General features: G+C 37.6%; 1 protein-coding gene and 1 long non-coding RNA gene across 3 annotated transcripts in view; one reads left to right on the top strand and one right to left on the bottom strand.

Moving 5' to 3' along the window:
- LOC147178498 (plexin-A1-like) overlaps positions 1 to 15,865 on the bottom strand; it is a 221,003-nt gene that overhangs the window by 164,656 nt on the left and 40,482 nt on the right. The window lies entirely within an intron of this gene.
- LOC147178499 (uncharacterized) lies at positions 10,038 to 15,307 on the top strand. Its single transcript, XR_015093993.1, has 3 exons — positions 10,038 to 10,304; positions 11,247 to 11,278; positions 13,915 to 15,307. It is a non-coding gene; the product is annotated as an uncharacterized LOC147178499 (long non-coding RNA).

Here is a 15,865-nt window from a genome sequence, read left to right as displayed (position 1 = left end):
CTTCCTTATGTTGTATTGATTTCTTTGTATACTGGATTGGCAAAGTAGTTTCTAATAAGAAACAAGCCATTCCGGCAGCACATGAAACAAAAGGGCAACTGTGAACACACAATCAAGACATGAGCAAATGACAGGAAGTAAATTGTAGGTCAAATTAGCATATTATAATCACGGTGTGACATGTATATGTGCATTGACAGAGAGGTGCGATGGTATGTCACAGTTGATTTACTTGAAAGAGCGTGTGTGTGTGTAGGGGGGGGGGGGGGGGGTAACGTGCACCTGCATGTGTAAAATAGGCATATCATTTAAAGCAGGTGATTGCTTGAAGTTCAAGTACTTTCATGAGGATGAAAGACACAAACATAACAGTGATATAATGGTAATTAGTTTTACGCTGGTGGTTTACACGCACACACATCAACCACTGCAAAAGTCAAAGTGAATAAATAACACAGATGAAAGGGAAAATATACATGATGCTTTTATTTGAAATGGGCACCAGATTGAGGTAGTGGTTAGCACACCCGTGTCACAGTTGAGAGGTCCAAGGCACAAATCTTATTTCTGGCCTTCTAGTGTGGCGTTTGTATATATGTGGTTCAGTTGATTTTGTCCGAGAACTAGGTTTTCCTCACATATTCCAACAACATACACGTTCGATGTATTGAAGATTCCAAACAGCCGATACGTGTCAATCTGAGTGTGAGTTGTTATTTGTCAATATGTGCCCTGTGACTTACGACCAGTCGGTTGGAATTGCCTGCAGCTCACCCGCAGTACAAACAAGGACATGCAGTAAAGAAAATGGAAAGATGGATGCTATTTGGACTACGGTTGTCTCACACAGAATGAACTACTCAAGTATAATCTCATATTCAATGCTGAGTTTAATCTGGTACAGTAGGAGAGGTACTGTATGCATTCACATTAATGCCATTGTGTGTCAAAATGGATTTGGCCTGGGAGAGATACTGTTTGATTCTTTTTTATCCCCATCACTAATTGGTTCCAAAATGTTCAACTTTTTCATTCAGAGATCATTGACAGAAAAAAAAAATACAGCACTGCCTCAAAGATGGATTATGGACAACACAAATGCCATGTTACTACCTCTGTAAATAAACTACAAAATAAAGTGAGTAAATAAAAAAATAGTAAAATACTTTTTGAGAATATCGTTAGTTCTAAACTATAACTGTAACAGGACAACTGAACACTATTGCTTACGTCTCTTTACTCAGTTTGCCGCTGTAGCGGCTGCCTGACAGGAGGGCGGTTAGCTCAAGTGTTGCAGAGCAGTGCGGAGCAAAGCCAGCAACGACGCTCAAGAAACTTGATGGTTGCTGGATGGCCCTCCGCTGCAGCTCGCAAGGTGGCAGCCCCCATAACAGCCCAAGCGGCGTTCATTATCCATTGTGATGAACACAACTAACAGTTGGCTAACAAAGTGTTGTCATCAACTAAAAATGTGTTATATTTAAGTTTTTAAAAATATTTTTTTTGGGGTGAGGTTGTTTATTCCAATGTATTTAATCCCCCCACCACTACAATTTTCCAGATTATTGAGATCAGTTTTTTTTTCCATTATTATTATTATTATTATTTTTGAAGAATTTATTTGGGTTTGAAATAAATAAAAAAATCCAGTGAATGTCAATGGGCATTATTTATATGACGATTTTTGCTATTTATGAGCTGGACCCCTGCCTATCCCCCGCAAAATGCAGGGAGCAGCTTTACAGACATACCTGTACAATACTGATACAAGTTTCAGTGGATCCCTAAACCAAATGTTGGAACCACATCTCAGTATAAGGCAATGTACACTACGGCCCTGGTCATAGGCAAACTAAGTGGTTGCCTCGGGCGCCATCTAGTGGAGAGGGCGCCCAAAAAAAGTGCAAAAAAATTATACAAAATATTTTTCCCCCTCATGTTTTCTAAAATAAAATGTTATACAGCAAATATATATATATAAATATATATATACGTATATATACGTATATATATACATACACATATACATACATACATACACATATACATACACATATACATACACATATACATACACATATACATACACATATATATATATATATATACGTATATATACGTATATATATACATACACATATACATACACATAAACATACACATATATATATATATATATATATATATATATATATATACATATATATATATATACATACACATATATACATACACACACATATATATATATATACATACACATATACATATATATCCATATATACACACACACATATACACACACACACACGATATTTGCCGCGGGGGGGCTACAATCTACACTTTTGCCTCGGGCACCAAATCATTTAGGACCGGCCATGCGTACACTACTAAATATTGTATACAACCGTGTGTAAAAATAACACTTATCGCTTATCAGAGTTATTTGAGTCTCCAGTGTTAATCTTAGCGTTTATTTTGTACCACAGAAGATTAAATATTAAACACTGCTGGGAGTCATGTTTACTCTCTCCAGAGTTATTTAACCTGTAGTGTTAAATTGTATTAACACTGTGCAGTGTTAAACATCGTTAAGTTTTTACTAAGTTCTGAGCTCATTTTAAACTGAAATTTTAAAACTGTGGAATTAATTACTTTAATACCAATTTTGATAAGGACCAACTACACTCAGAGACAGTGTTAAATTCAACAAAAAATTGCATGTACCCAAATATGTATTGAAATAAAGACTCTACAACTCTAAGCACAGGAGTTATTTTCCAAAGCTCACAACTGAAGTAGATAAACTACTATGCATGTACATGTAAAATACAACAAAAATTCATTTTACCCGGCAATTCTTTATGCAGTGCTCACTCACACAACGGCGCGCACACCCCCACACACACACACACTAACATACACAGGAGTGCGATCGCCATCTTCCCAGCGCTTTGGTCGGCATGCTGAGGATGCTAATGGTTTGTTATGTTTAGACTGCCTTGCATCATTACCATAGAGTCAACAGATCAGATTGAGGCACAGCGGAGCATTCAGGCATCGTGTCTGCAGACAAATGTGGCCTCACACAGACCTGACATCTGCTCACAGTTGTGGGCCATGTAGACATGTAATTCCTGCAGCCAGCCCGCTCCATCATTAGCCCTTCACTAACTCACAGAGGACATGCTGCATCACTTTCAGCCACCAGGGCCAAATCCATTATTTTAAATCTAATACTACATGTGATGCATGTCACAACCGGGGAATGTGTCACAAAATTTCATTAGACCATTGTCACTTTGCCAGTTATTATTGCGCTTCACTATGACATGTCATAATTCTATTATGATTGTGCTTGCTTAACATTCAGATAATCAAATGTGTGCTGACGTCAGTAGTTGAAAAATGAAAAATTGTTTTCATCACAAAGGGATTTAGGCGGTGAGTCTCAGGTGTTAGAACACTTCACAAGCCGGTCACAGTTTTCAGCTATCTGCCCCTGTTACTCCTCCGTTAATACAAGACAGCCGGGAAAATCTGTGGGTCGACATCAACCCCGCCAACCTGAACCAATACCTTACACACAGGCCAATAAACAAGGATGAAGATGTGTAAAAGCCAGCTTTGAAGGCCAGTGTGAAAGGGGGCGTGAGTCTTCAGACTAACCTTTAAAAAAGCATTTGTGTGATGAAAGAAATAAAATGGAAGGCTCTTTGTGTCTTCAGATTGCACTGCTTGAGCAACAGATGTTCATTTGCTCCTCCTTTTTATTTTTTTAACTATCTTCCATCCAAGTTAAGATTCAGGCTGATAAAAAAATAAAAAATAAATGTTCACTGTGTTAGTACGGGAAAAGCTTCTGTGTTGCAGATAAACAGGGAGTTGATATTGTTGTGACTTGGTGGAAATCTGCATTCCAATATTACACAATCATTGGATTCACAAAACAAACCTAATTGAGAAAAAACATACTGAAAAACTCTGAATGCAACATCACTCCTCATCTGACACCAAATTATCTATTACCCAAGCTTTATCCCCCTCTGCTTCTTTGTAAATAGTCAAACGATCATGCACTGAATTGAGTAAGAACTGTTAATTATTTATTTATTTAACCTTCAACATCTCCTCAGGATGCTAGGCCTGGCCACCTCTGCTAAAATCTGCTACATCCTTAGTTAAACAGATCATTCAATACTAGAGATAGACCAATATGTTTTTTTCAGGGCCGATACAATACCGATTATCAGTAGTCAGGGAGGCTGATAATCGATATTTAAAGCCGATATACATTTGCAAGAAAAAAAAAAGTTGATGTAAAAAATGTTAATAATAAAATAATAATAAAAACTCCAGCACTTGACTGCTTAAATGCCTTCAAGTACATGTTTATTAAACAGCTTTTGTGATTTGCAACATGTTAAAAGTTTTTTGTTTGCCATCAGCTTTTGCACCAACTATAATGCCAACTCCCAAATAGCCACTAATTCGCGGGCTAACTGTTAGCTCGCGGGCCAACCAGTCACCCACACACTAATCCCCCACCCCCCTACTAACTCCCAAATAGCCGCTAAAAAACGGCTATTAGGTTAGCCCGCGAGCTAACCATTAGCTCACGGGCTAACCTAGTAGCCGTTTATTTGCGAGCTAGCCGGTTAGCTTGCGGGCTAATAGCCGCTAATTCGCGAGCTAACGGTTAGCTCGCGGGCTAACCATTGACCCGCATGCTAACTCCCAAATAGCTGCTAATTCGCGAGCTAACTGTTAGTTTGTGGGATAACTGTTCACCCACCTGCTAACTCTGGGATAACTCCCAAATAGTCGTTAAAAAAAGTGTTAATCCTCAAGCTAGCCATTAGCTCATGGGCTAATAGCAGCTAATTGCTGCTTATTGGCTGTTAGCACTGCACGAGCAACCGATCAAACGGTGCTGTGGGCAGGCCATTGCTGCAGGGAGTCAACAGTCGCTGACTCCGAGCAGACGGAGGAGAAATGCGGCCATCGGAGCAAAAATAACAGTTTTTAATATATCGGCCATGAAAACAAAAAATGATGCCGATATTCATAAAATGCTGAATATTGGCGCCGATTATCTGCCGGACTGATTATCGGTCTATCCCTATTCAATACTACCTCTAAAATGAAGTTATTAATAAAGTATACTTTTATCATTCAGTATTTGTTTCAGATTTTCTTGTTTTCTGAAAAAAATTAATAAAAACATGAATAAGGACATTATTTTAGAAAGCTGATTACATAAAAAAAAAAGAGCTGAACGATTATGGAAAATAATCGAATTGCGATAATTTTTTTCAAGGTCCTTTTCAATAATTGTTTTACCCGAAATAATGTAATTATAATAAACAATATCACATCTATTATAGATTACAGGATCTTAAGGCAAATGGAGCCATTATATCACATTTTTTTTCTACTACAATTACAGTTATAGTTACAATTTACCACTTCAACATATCCAACTTTTCATGTTACATGAAACATGGCATGTAAACACTCCACTTTTTAAACACTGTATTTATCAATAAATAAATTTGATATACATATTTAAAAAATAAAATTTAGCGAACTCCAGTTAGTAAACTCACACATAAGTAAAGTAAAATTATAGCTGCATATATGACGTAACATTTTCCGATTTGATTAAAAAAAAAAACACTAGGTATTCTGTAGCAATCGTTGTGGGTGGGTCGAGGGTTATGTAGTTTTCCATGGTCTGGACAGTCCGTGAACGCAACACAGACTTTTGTTTTGGTAAGCTCAGCGCATTCGGAGCTTTTGTGTTCTGGCGTGGTTACGGCCGACAGTTACTTGCAAATTGTCATTAAAGAGTTGTTTGTTCGCCGCTTGCCCTGATTAGTTCACCAACACTACAATACATGTACATTAAAAGAGGCTGCGGCGGCGGCACCTAAATGACGGTGAGTAATGACAAGCAATAATCATTTCGTCTGTTCGAATTTTCATTCATGAAATCGGACGACACAACATATTGCCTTTTTAACCTCAAAATATAGGATAACTCAAATTTATCAGCCGCTGCCGCTCACTTGCGTGTACACTCAGTTTACAAAACACGCGACACTCTGGCATCCGAAAAGTCATAACTCACAACGGTGAAGTGTTGTTTTGAATCCAAGATCAAACAGATTAAACATGTTGGACATTCGTCTCATGGTCTCATGAAACAAAAAAACTCAGCAAAATTACGTGCAGTTACAGCAGTGACGTTCCTGCTCCCCCTCCCTCTTTCTCTCCTTCCACTACGTTTCAATGGGCATTTAAATCGCAGCCTTTCACAATTACGTAATCGCGCTTTGTCAAACCGCGATTTAATTGCAAATGCAATTAATCGTTCAGACATAGATGCAGCTGTCCCTTGCTCCAAGACAATTTTGCCTGAGCGAGACAAACAAAGGTAAACCTTGAAAATGGCATTTTTTTTTATTTATTTTTTTTGCATTACTTGAGATGGAAAATCCTGTCATTTGCCCTTGATGACAGTTTCTACTGGAGAACACTCTCAGAATACTAATAAAAATAGAAAATAAAAAAAAACGTTTTTATTTTGGTTGAACATCTATAACAGGAAAATATTTGAAGACATCAGCATAAAACATTTGAATCTGCAGACTAAATTATGCCTGCAGTGTGAGAATCCTTCATCCGAGTTTATCAATGTTTTCTCCACAGAGTGCAAAAGCACACAAAAAATCCATTTGCCAAAAGTCCTTCTATAATCTGGCAGGCAGGACAATGTTGAGATCAAGGCTCAGGGGGGGTTTGCACCATCTGCTGCAGGACCCCTTGTTCTTTTTCTCACCGACTATCGTACTGTAGGACTCTGGCAGCGTTGTTGGGCTGATTGTCATGCTCCAGAATGAATTTGGCACGGTAAAACGTCTCCCTGATGTTGGGAGATGAGATGACGGATACGAATCGGCCCATACTTCGAAGCAGTAAAGAGAACTGTGAGGACCAGACATAAAACAGACTTTACTCTGCCAGCTTCATAGTTCATCATCTATGTAATATCCTACTGAGCCCATGTGTGAATAAAGCAGGCCATTGTCAGAATTTCATGGCAATCATGCAGGCAGGCTAGTTCATGAGACTGGAGTGGAACCAGAAAAACAAAAACATCCGGAGGTGACAAGGAAAGATGAAATAGATGTTAACCATTCATTCCAAACCAAACTGAATATTTCTCATGGGAATAGGTTTATAATCACCTGTATCAAATGTAGAAGGGCTAAATATGTTCTTTAACCAAGTTTTACATACACCAGTTGCCACAACATCATAACCAGAATGCTTATATAACTGTAATTGACCTCTGTTTTGATTCATCGCACAAATGTAATTATACTGTGGGTGTAATTTGCAGTGGAATTGAAGAACACTGTCTATGGTATACTGTCGACCAGGGTTTCAACTTTTTGGTTACAGAAACCCTTACAGAGATAATACCGCTAAAGAATTATTAACATATGCCTGTAAAAAAAAACATAAAAAGCTGACTATTTTTAAGAAAAAAGCCATAAAGTTAAAATAGTTACAAATCTATAATTTTGTAGAAAAAAAATTGCATTGTTATGTGAATTCAGTTGTATTATTCAATAACAAAAAAAGTTGTAAGGATTCCGAAATAAATATGTCTTTTGTCAGGATACAAATTTGAAAAGTTGCCATGTGTCCAAGAGAAGATCAAAAGATGAAATTTATCAACTTTTATTCTCAAAATAGTGTGCTTATTATTCTGGTAAAAACACCTTAAAAAAAGACTAATGTTTTGTTTTGTTTAAAAAAAAAAGACAACGTAATAATATGCCTTTGCTATTAAAAAGTACTTCATATTAAACACAAATACAATGTACAGTATTTGCTTTCTGCGCTTGAAAAATGACAGATGAATGGAATGAATGGTAATTATTTATTTATAGATGTAATAATTATTTAATTATTTATTTATATATTTCAACCTAAATATGAATGACCAGTTTAATACAAAAAAAAAATTTGAATTTATTTGAATTGAATTCAAAATGTATCCATCATTACGAGCTAAACATGTTTTGCACATGGAGGGATGTCAGATTCATGTGATGATACATCGCACTACTCATCAGATTTGAATTGACTAAAAGCTAACGTAGAGAGAAGTAAATGGTTTACAGTGTTCGGTTTGTTTAACTGGCACACCTGTACCTAGATATGCACTTCACTAAATGATATGACAAAATCATTAATTATTCATTATTTTTTCAGACCCCCAGGATCAGAAGACCACAAGCTGAGAACCATTGCTGTTAACGGAGTCTAATATACTGTTTAAATAGGTAGCCAATTTTACTGGATCTCATTAGATTTTAAAAATAGTCATCATGATGTTATGGTTGGTCGGTAAGTAAGACAGAAGACACGGAAAGATTTTAGGTGATCTTTTTTTGCACAAATAGTGACATTGATCTTTACTTCACAATAATTGACCATCAACTTTGCCCAGAGTGGAAGGACATTTCCTCTTGAAACTGCAGTGTCCCCCAATATTATGTCACTTGTCCCCATAGGCTGACGGTTCTATTATTATTCCTAGCTCGAGCCACACACAACATCATTACAACCATGAACACCTTTGTGTTCCATTTGTAGGGGGTGATACAAGGACAGAGTCCCCTGTGATGTCCTTGCCCAAGACCTCTGCTGTACACAGTCGCAGCGTAGCCCCTGGCATCTCTCGCACACACACATGGCGCATGTACGCACACGCGTACACACACACACACACACACACAAACCCTTTGCCAAAGTCTTGAATGATGAATGTGAGTTGAGATACAGACTGAGAGTGGGTGAGGACGGGAAACAAGGAGGAGAAACATGGAATTAGACGAAGGGTCAACAGTGTGCTTGTCGTCGCTAATTACGTTCAATGTAGAAAAAGAGTTTCGATTTACTCCTAACAGTTGCCTGCAGCCCTGACCTTGCTGTAGTTTTCTGGGGAAAACACATCAAATCTATGATGGCCATTATTGTGGACCATCATATTTACACAATCCAACACCCCAAAAAAAAAAAGGTGAACTTTGCAAAGCAGGGTGTCAGTAAACAATTGCTATTATGTGAAGTACCTAACTAATAAGGAGGACCAAAACTGCCAAAATTAAACATAAATAAATGACTAAATAAATAAATGAATAAAAGTGAAAATAAAAACGGATATAAAACCCTCATTTGAATAACATTTCAATCTGACAGAGCGTCTGCAGCATAAAATAAATAAATGTGAGAGCATTTAATGATTGATATTTAATTATATTCATATATTTATTTAGGTATTTAATTCAATATTTATTTTTATATTTATTTTTATTTTGTAATCTTGTTTTTTATTTGTGTATTTGTTTTTACTTGTATTTATTTATTTAGGGATATATGTTTTTTTCGTTTTTTTTATGTATTTAATTTTTGAATAATATTATTTTATCAGTTTTTATTTATTTATTGTTTATTTTTGATTTTGTCAGTTTTGGTCCTCCATAAGCTAATGTATAGAAGAACCTCTTAAGTCAAATGCACCTGAGATCATACAACTGAGAATTTCAGCAATACAGTGGTACCTCGGAGTTTGAACATGATTTGTTCCTGCGGAGTGTTCAAAGTCCGAATTGTTCAACCTCCGAAAATTTCCATAGTAAATAATGTAAATGCAATTAATCCGTTCCCAAGCTCCAAAAACAGAAAATTCCTATTTTAATTTATATTTATGTTTTTTACATTTACACCCTGTACAGTATTTAAACAATAAAAAAATACCTTACCTTTTTTGTTGTGGTGTGATGGCATCAGTGGATGATAAATGCTATGTTAATGCTGGCTTTAGTTCAGTGCTGAGTTTGTGTATTTTATATTAGGCATATTGTTGGACTACTAAGCGGTCCTTGCGTGCATTGTTTAACGTCAGGCACGTTGTTGAACAGATAAGGGGGGTCCTTGTGCCAGTATTTACAGAAGTAGTCACGGTAGTTACAACGGCGCGATAATCTCCTTTCTAATTCCACTGTGGTTCGTAGCACTGTATGTTTTTCTTTGCTGCCACTGGCACTGCTGTCTTTCTTTGGGCCCATGGCGAAGAAAATTGGAAAAAGCAAAATGCACTCGCGAGTATGGGAGCACCTCTGGGAATATTCACGATCTGACTGGAAATGAGCAGCGCATCGTCTCAACTACCGCAACGTGAGCATTCGGCATTGCTCGGCTTCACTCGGCTACCCTTTTTCAAGGTATGTTCGGCTTAGCTTGCTTTGCTTTGGTGTTGGAACTCCGAAAATGAATTCAAACTCCGAGGCATTTTTTACTCCAATTTTTTGGTTGAAGTCCGAATTGTACGAATTCCGAGACGTTCAAACTTTGAGGTTCCACTGTATTTCTTCTTTTATGAAACTGGATGGCATCACAGAAAGGAATTAGGGAAATGTGATGATGACCAAATAATTTAAAAAGAAAAGAAGTATATTACATTACATTTCAAATGTACCTACATCACCATCAAGGACTTGCTTGCACTATATCAAGTTTTATTTTTATGATAAACCGTGGTTAGTGGCACACTTTATATTGCATAACTGTTAAATTCATGCTTAAATACAGTGATGTACTCTCCCAAAAATTATAGTACAACAGAAATACAGTACTGTACTATTAAACAAAACAAAAAAGTTGCACTTAAAAAAATGCTACTTCGGCTAGGTGACTGGATACAGATTTTACAGTGTGTAGTTAAACATTGTCAATAGAAAATATCCACCCATTATTTCTTAATGAACTTAACATGCATGTTTTGGGGATGTAAGTGGAAACCAGTTTGACCACAAAAAAAAACACACACAAGCACAGGGAGAACATGATAACTCCATTCAGAGCCCGGATTTGAACCCACAACTTCAGAACTCTGAGGCGGATGTGCCACAGTGCCGCTTAACAGAAAACAGAATACATCTATGATTTCTGAATATTTAAGTTTCACTCGATTCTTTTTTTAAGTATTAGCCGTATTAATTACAGTGGTTATGTTCCTTTACATTCTCCCCATCTAAATTTGACATAAAACACATTACTCTTCTGTTAAAGAAGGAGCTGCACTGGGACTGGAAAGCTGATGCAACAGTACTTGTCCAATTGAATAATGCATTTAATTATGTGTTTGTATGTCCGTTCTAATTTAGACCACAGAAGAGGATGGACTGCCAAACTTTGGGTAAATAAGTCAACAACAGACACGCATATGCACACAAAACACACACACACACACACACACACACACACACATAATAGTCTGGCTTGTGTCCAGATATTTGCTGTGACCTGGCACTGTAGACGGAGAACAAAACTGGTTGGTCTTTGGTTCTCCCTAGTGAGCCAATATCTGCTCTTTAATTGGTTGCTAATGAGGGCAGTGTGTGCGCGTGCACACGTGCATGCATGTGTGTCTGTGTGTAAAGGCAGTTTATGTTTGCACGTGTGTGACGGGGCAGGGGGTGCAGCAGGGATGTTAAACATCTGTCAGACAGATGGGGGGCACTTGAGGCTTTGAGCTGCTTAAACACACACGCACTCACTTTTTAACATTTGTGTGTGTCTCTGTGTGTGCATCATGTATATCCAAGAGAAGTGTGTCAAATGGACAAAAATGTGTTGCTTCAACCTCGACATCCCCTTCCTAATGACAGAACAGAAGTGCATCTAGCAGCCTTGTCTGCCTTCATCACACTAGGCTACGTTACACAATACACACTCATCGTAGCATGTACAAGCAGCAGATAATATACTGTACAGTTATACAGTAGTGATGCACCGAATATTCGGCCACCGAAAAGCTTCGGCCGAAATAAAGTTAAAGCCGAAAGAAAATGGCCGAAATAGGAAGTTGTGGTGACGCAAGCAAAAAACGCTGCAAGCAAGCGTTTGTTTGAATTAAACAGCGAACCCGGGGGTGAGTGTCCGCCTCGCTTATGGCTGGCTCCCGGGGTCGTTCCGCACTCCGGAAGAGAGGGGCGTCGCTTTTTAAGAGGGTCAAAAAAAGACAGAACTGCCGTGTACTGCAGTACAGGTGAGCCACTCTTTCTCCTGCAGCGCCTTCCCTTTATAAGAGCCCCTCGAACGCTTCCCCCCTTTCACTGGCATCCCGGTGGCCGTGCTAAATACTTTAGCTAATGTTAGAACTATTGCTATCAACAGCTTTAAACACTAAACGCTATCTCCGGGTGGCGACAGACCTGTACAGGACGCTGTGTGTGGCTTTGCAGTCTGTTCCCGAAGCCGATTAGCTGGTGCGAACAAATTTATTTATTTATTTTTAAAATTTGGTGAATGTGCCGATTTTAAGTGCGCCGCACCTCGTCCCGCCGCACGCATTCGTGCCCGCCTGTGCAAACTACATCGACTATAAAGTGCAATCGCACCGCCAGAAAATGCTCAACCCATGTTTGGTGCTTAATGTACCATTAGCCAACATGTCTGCGGTGTGGGTAAATTTCAATTTATATTGTGCTTGGTTAAAATGCCAGTGCTAAATAAATATTTTATAATAATATTATAATTTTAATTAATTATAATAAATGCAATGATAGTAAAAATTTGCATCATTTTCTTTCCGGCTTTTTGGTCAAGCATTTTTCATTTGCGGTTTTGGCCCAAAATTTTCATTTCAGTGCATCCCCACTGTACAGTGGTTGATTTTTTACAAGCTTGGGCATTCTTAAAGAAAGAAAGAAAGAAAGAAAGAAAGAAAGAAAGAAAGAAAGAAAGAAAGAAAGAAAGAAATACCATACCATACCAAAGCTGGTCATATTAGTCAAGAGAAATGATGTATAAAGGATGAGTCCAATTCGGAAAATCACTGTAGTGTACACTTGCATATTTATTAAGAGATGTGTGTCAATATAGAATACTGGAAATGCATTATATATACTCTAAACTGAAAAATAGACATCTGTTAAAAAAAATATGTGCACAGTGACTTTACAAAGAGCTCATCATAACATTGTTCTCAGTGTTCTGTGTAATTTACTTAAATTGCTTAATTTTTTGAATGCTGCCAGATTATCAACAGTAACATTTCCTAAGTAGGCAGAATGCTGGTCAAACAGTTAACAAAAGGTAGAAAAACTATTGGAACATTGGTGTGTTGGTCCACCAATTACTTCCTGGTTCATGGAGGATGACAAACAGATGGGTAGCGCCATTAAGACATGTCCATTAATTTCATAATACTTCAAAAGGTAATTATAAATTCCCGTACTTCCCACTTTTTGTATATCTTCCTCAACATGTAAAAATGTTGGTTCTTCAGTAGCACTATCCAATTCGGGAAATAACTTTTTTTTTTATTATTCATATTAGCTCAAGACTAAAAATAAGACACATTGACATTTCAGCAAGTGTTTGTTGGTTTGGTTGAAATGAAATAGGGAGAGTTGAGTTGGAAAAGGAGGCGGCCTGGCAGCAAAGAGATTTGTGGAAATGGTAGAAAATAAAAAGCTGCAGGCAGAAGTGTGAGAAAGCATTTCAGCATTTATTTTGCATCTTGATGTATTCCACGGTTTGCTTGCTATTATGCTGTAAGTGTTTACATATTTAACTTGTTTCACACACGTTGGTTCTCTTCAATCCCTTGCTTTTGTTTGAATTCCTTCTTTTTCTTGATTACAAAATATCATCTTTAGAGTTGCAACAGTTTAAAAATGAATCATGTGGATGAAAGTAATGGAAAATCATACATCATAATCAATTATTCTATCAAGAATATGGCTATATCACTGGAAAATATATGAGACAATTACACGTTTTCAACTTTGTGAAAAACAAGTTATGGAATGTCTTTTTCTGTTCCAGCATGCTTAAACGGCTTTTGGTGTGAAAGAACTTGACCTCCAGCCCATCAAGCACCTTTGGGATCAACAACAACAACAACAACGAAAACATTTGAGCCAGACCCTCTCTTATGCAAAGAGTAAAAACTGAAATGACAGTTTATAACATCTTGCATTACAGCTTCACTGAAGCCAAATTGCTCTTTCTATGCACTGTAACCCAAACCAGATGATGCTCTTAAAGTTGGGCTGCCCATCCGAGCACAGCCGAGCGTAATCTGTGTAATCGCAACTAAAGCCATTCCTGACAGCCCTAATCCAATTACAACAGACCACTGCGGGAGCTCACCCAAAAGTGTGAGCCTCAAATCTGCCATCACAGAGGAGTGCGCATAGCAAATGTTAACACACAGGTGCAGCATTGCACAAGCACACAACCCTACATGGCATGTTGCCTGAGTGGGAGTACACGCCTATCCCCTATTGGGACCACAGTTTATTAAGCATAAAACAATTAGTGGACTGATTACATTTCTGGTAAATGGTAAAATGCCTTCCATTTTAAAAAAAAATCAAAAATCCCTTAATACAACACCATTACGAGATAGCATAGAAATATTTGCCCCCTAAAGACTGTGGGCAGTATAGGGAGGGCTTTGGTGCAATCTGTTTGGACATTTAGGTTGTGCAATGACTATGGAGGTAACGATATCCAAACATCACGATACAATAATTATTCAAGTTAGATATGGAACATAACCATAACAGCTGAGAAATGTTTAAAGAGAAATATTGCATTTGATTCAATATGGTATGGCTCAATTCGAAAGTTTCCAAAGAAAGAGTTTAGTCTCCGTGGCCTTAAGCTTTGAAATACTCAAAATCCACAACCAGCTGACGCTATTGCGAACCAATTGTGGTCATTAATCCATCCTGTCATGTGCTCGAGCTAACAATGAACAACTGAGCAATAAAATTGCTTCACAGGCACTATTCATAAATCCTCCTATTGAGAATTACCTACAAATTAGGAAGATTTCACAGGAAACACACAAATCCAGCTTGAGGCCAGAAATATCACAAGACAAATAAACGCACACATCACAACGGATATCATTAGAAAGTCTAGAGGTGTGTAGCATTTTGCTGTGTCATGGTGTGATATCCCTCAAGACAATGAAGAGAAAACAACACCTCATTAAAACGGATTTCCCAAAAGAACAGTTTTGACAACAAAACCAATTTAACCCTGCTCCGATCAAGATAAAGAAAAAAGCTTTTATATTGGACTTCCGGAATCTTGTCTGGCATCTTGATCCAAATGTGTGAAGTGGCACTTGAGTCTCATAAGGACATTTAAACAATGTATAGCAATAATTTCTCATCCAACAAAGGCAGATAGCAACAATACTAATGACCAACTATCTAAATGTATTACTTTCTCCAAGTTGTGTTTACATTTATAAAATTCATGTAATAATAATAATAATAAAATGAATCAAAAAAGTTGTTTTAAAGTATGTTTGTAGAGTTCAAGGTTTTACGATGGCCGCATTATTTTGCTATGGAAACAATTAGTTTAAAATCAAACGTGGAGTTTGACCAGAGTTTGGCCGTAGGTGTTCCACTCTTACATTATTACTGGATTGTAATTGTGATGTCCACATCTCCTCGTAAACACAATATTGCTGTGGGTAATATCAAATATAAAATCATCCTGCATGATGTAAACTCAGCCATTTGGAGCCATGATATTCCCCACCCAGGAGGCCCAAAGCATGATGCAACGTGGGTGATCCGTCCTTTGCGGAACAAAGACAACTCTAATGAGACTGAAGATAAAATAAGAATAACAGGGAAAGAAGGAAGCAATAAACAGATGGAAACAAACACCGACGTGCACTCTTGTACACATAAACGCTTGTCAGCTGCCAGGAAGTCGGTATATACAAAAATGCCACTCAAAAATAGAC

Source organism: Leptonotus elevatus, chromosome 2 (assembly GCF_054856555.1).
Source record: "Leptonotus elevatus isolate MCC_2025b chromosome 2, RoL_Lele_1.0, whole genome shotgun sequence".
Lineage (NCBI taxonomy): Eukaryota > Metazoa > Chordata > Actinopteri > Syngnathiformes > Syngnathidae > Leptonotus > Leptonotus elevatus.
Note: the sequence above shows the minus strand (reverse complement) of the source record. Positions and strands in the feature narration are given on the sequence as shown.